This window comes from Priapulus caudatus, unplaced genomic scaffold, assembly GCF_000485595.1.
Source record: "Priapulus caudatus unplaced genomic scaffold, Priapulus_caudatus-5.0.1 Scaffold222, whole genome shotgun sequence".
NCBI lineage: Eukaryota > Metazoa > Priapulida > Priapulimorpha > Priapulimorphida > Priapulidae > Priapulus > Priapulus caudatus.
The window spans coordinates 234114-238002 of NW_014577283.1; the positions used below are offsets into that span (position 1 = coordinate 234114).

Genomic DNA, 3889 nt, shown 5'->3' on the forward strand with positions numbered 1-3889 from the left:
CTTTCGTTTCCAAGCCTGAGGCCAGCCTAGATAATAGTGAGTTCTAGCTCCTCTTGTTGGCTCGACCCACCTTCGAGGCTTCCGTACCCTTCGAGTTAAATGCCCCACTGGTGGCAAAGTGTGTGAATTACGGACTGTTAATGGATTACCGGTAGAAAATGCTGACCAGTCCGTCCAACCAAGGTTTCTAGACAACAGGCAAATCCCGCATTACCCTGCTGGCGTGACTCTGAAAGCATATCTGGGGCTAAATCGCATCTGGTTATTCGTCGCGCACTGGCAGCCTTAATCCCGAAACGGGGCAGTATGTAATGGCTATTGCTAGAAAGGGGAACGCAACGTATAGCGAAAGGGGCTTGTTAGCCCACTGACGTGTGGTGCTTTGGTAGTGAGTAGAAACGCGAGGCAACTCGAGACTGAAGCCGCTGGCATGATTCCACTCGCCGTGATGATTTTGACCCGGTCTGCGAGGACACGCCGTCATGCAACATCGCCGGCCCGGCGGCCTATTACCTGTTTTACCGTTCCTTTCATATGCAGCTGTGACCAGCTCCCGGCGGCTACGTGTCTTGAACTAGTCCTGTGTGACACGCAAATGTGTGTGCCTAACTCCGAGCAGACGTTACGCTGGCGGTGGCGTTACCCACGTAGCCGTGTGTGAGACGCCGTGAACTGATTTGTTTTCCATTCTACTTCTCTCGAAGGATGGTGTTCTCACAGATTTAAATGACCTGCGAACGACAGTGACGACAGACACAGACGCGGAGTTAGGTGAGCGAGACTGTTTCGCTAGACGCATTGAAGTTGTAAAGAAACAGCGGCGATGCCTTGACGGCCTTTGGAAATGTAAATGCCCGAACCAGGCATGCGATGCGTGCGCCAGCGATATTCGACTAACTTGCTTGTGCGTATTTATCGTAGGCCACACTCTATCACCAGCTCGCTAGCATGATTATCATTAATATAATATATATATTAAAGAGCAGAGCGAGAGCAGCGAGACGAGCGAGCGAGATAGACAACACTACAGACACACACACACACATCGACACCACACACCACCACACACAACACCACAACACACACACACACCACACAACACACACATCGATCTACTTTCGGCGATGGGGAAACCGGCCTTCGCGAGGACACAACACACGCTCCGCCCCGACGCACGCACGCACGCACATTCACAGCAGCGCTATCGCATGCACCAACACACACGACCACACACACATCACACCGGTCACACACACACACACACACACACACAGCACACACACACACAACACACATTCACACCTTATATATATATATAATTGTAATCATGTCTACATTATGTACTCATGTATATATTGAGCCTGTGATAGTGTGCCTACGATATATACGCACACGCCAGTAGATCATATCGTGCGCACGCATGCATGCTGTAGGGCATTTACATTCCAGCCTAAGCACGCGCGTTCATTACAACTCACATCGTCGCGAACCGTCTCCTCACCTAACGCCGCTCTGTGTCTGTCGTCACCTGTCGTCGAGGCATTTAAAATTAGAAACCATCCTCGAGAGAGAGAGAGAGAGGAAAAAAATCAGCACGCTCACACACGCACGTGTAACGCCAGCCGGTGACGTCGCTTCGGAGTTAGCGCACACACATGCGTGTCACAAGCGTTCAAGGCACCGTAGCGCCGTGGTCCAGTGGCATATAAAGGACGAACACGTAATAGCCGCCCGCATGTTGCATGACGGCTGTCCTCACAGACCAGGTCAATACGGCAGTAATATTGCCAGCGCTCAGCTCGGCTGCTCGCTCCACTCACTACCAAACACCACACGCTAGTGGGCTAAAGCCCCTTCGTATACGGTTCCCCTTTCTACAATAGCCATTACAATGCCCCGTTTCGGGGATTAAAGGCTGCCAGTGGCGACCAATAACAGATGCGCTTAGCCCCCCAGTATGTCCAATCAGCATGCGGGAGCTTTTAACCTCGTAATCCACACACTTTGTCCACAGTGGGGATTTGGTAGGGCCTAGTGGTCAGCCAACAGAAGCTAATATTATCTACTGGCCTCAGGTTGGAAACAAAGGATGCACGTTGGACAGTGTGAACAACCGAGTGGACAGGAGCAAGTGGTTAGATAAGCAGATAAGGTCACTAGGCACAGACAGATGTTATTTGCGAAAAGAGGGGATCAGGGCTCGGAGACGGTGAAGTGAGCCTTCCCGGTAGGGGTTGTAGATTTTGAGGATAGTGGGGAGTGACAGCGAGAACTCGCCCCCTTCTTCACAGATCTCCCGTTGCATCAATCGCTTCTCCCTGCAAACAGGGAACCTAGCAAGTACGGGCACCGCGAGTGAGACGCCTACGCCGACGTCTCCAACTGTTTCTTCGGCAATCCATTGCGACGAGCGAATTAACAAGCCTATTAGTTACCGCCCGAATCCTAATTAGCGGCAGCAATGCATTAGGAACTGGGAATGCGACTAGCATGGGAAATGGGGGTGCTTCCGACGAAGCAACGCGTCTCCACTATATTTTCACCCACCGCGACCCCGGCTATAATGCGAATATATCAACAAGCTACTGACTAGGCAGCTAATCGAGTGCGCAGTCATTAATGCATAATGGATATCGAGTTGAACCGCATTAACTATGCGTGTTATGGCCAGCTTGACATGGGGGAGGGGGTGTCCGTCGGTTTAAAAACTCGACAAGCACCGACTTTGATTGCTGTACCGGCGAACAGGTACCGACCGGTTACTCTGCCGTGCGTTTGCATTGCAACCACTAGTTTCAACTCGTGTTATCCTGGTCTGGGTAGTGACGCGTTGAACTTTACTACATGTAATTTCCTTTTAGATAAATAAAGAATCATCGTTCAGCTGTGGTGCTCATACACAGCAGTTGAAAGTCAATTCATGGTAAGTATGGTGTGAAAAACTGTAGACGTTGCGAAATCAATCAATCGCCATCTCCGCACATGCTATCCGGTGTAGTCACCGTCACTGGAGACCCTTTAATACCATTATCGAATTCCTTTAGCTCTGGCTTTCCTATTTTTAATTAGCGGAATAAATGGTGCACGAGCAGAACTTACACGCGTATTACCTATCAGGCACCATTTAATCTTCATATAGATCATAATCTAGTCACTGTGTCCCTGCCAGAAGATATATCCCTAACGATCGTAACTATATCTGTTCATAGAGGGCGCTGTCTACACGTGTTAAACTGGTGGTTACTGGCTGGTGCATTCATCTCTTCAATGAGTAGTGAAAGTGTTTTCCTCGCACACAAGTAGTATGCAATCATATCGTACGTAACCTCCCAACATATTAAGTGCAAATTTCATTATCATACCAACCGATCCTCGGCCATGTTCCTCGCTGCATTAGGCCCATATATATTTTAATGCGCAGTGAATAATAACAGAACATTAGCTTGTCAACGAAACGCTCGTTCGATTCAGCATGTACGCCCTGATTGTTCAAGACGTTTTCAAGCGCATTTAAGCAGAGCGCCCGCATCTTATCCGATAAAAGATTAATGCTACGCTTTGCCCTCGGTGCAAATGGAAGGCTAACGTAATTTCGGCGGCGCAAATTTCGCATATTTCGCGCTCATTTCATCATTTTCCGGCGCGAGCTCTTTTCAGAACCGATTACGCTGCGGCGTGTTTGGAAGTCCCGCGCCGAAAACACGGATTTTCTCGCCTAGTCTCGCTGTTTACCTCGGAAATTGTGAGCTGATGAGATTAGACATCCCGGCGGAAGAAGGGGGGGGGATACCCCCACAGGGGCAGCCATCGTTAATTCCACTGCCCCGCTCTCCCCTTCTCTCTCTCTCTCTCTCTCTCTCTCTCTCTCTCTCTCTCTCTCTCTCTCTCT

At 49.7% G+C, this 3889-nt stretch overlaps 1 protein-coding gene across 1 annotated transcript in view; it reads right to left on the reverse strand.

Annotated features, from left to right (window-relative positions):
• LOC106807557 (protocadherin-11 X-linked-like) overlaps positions 1-3889 on the reverse strand; it is a gene marked incomplete at its 3' end in the record, with an annotated part of 12035 nt that overhangs the window by 5644 nt on the left and 2502 nt on the right. The gene's annotated exons all lie outside the window — the stretch shown is intronic.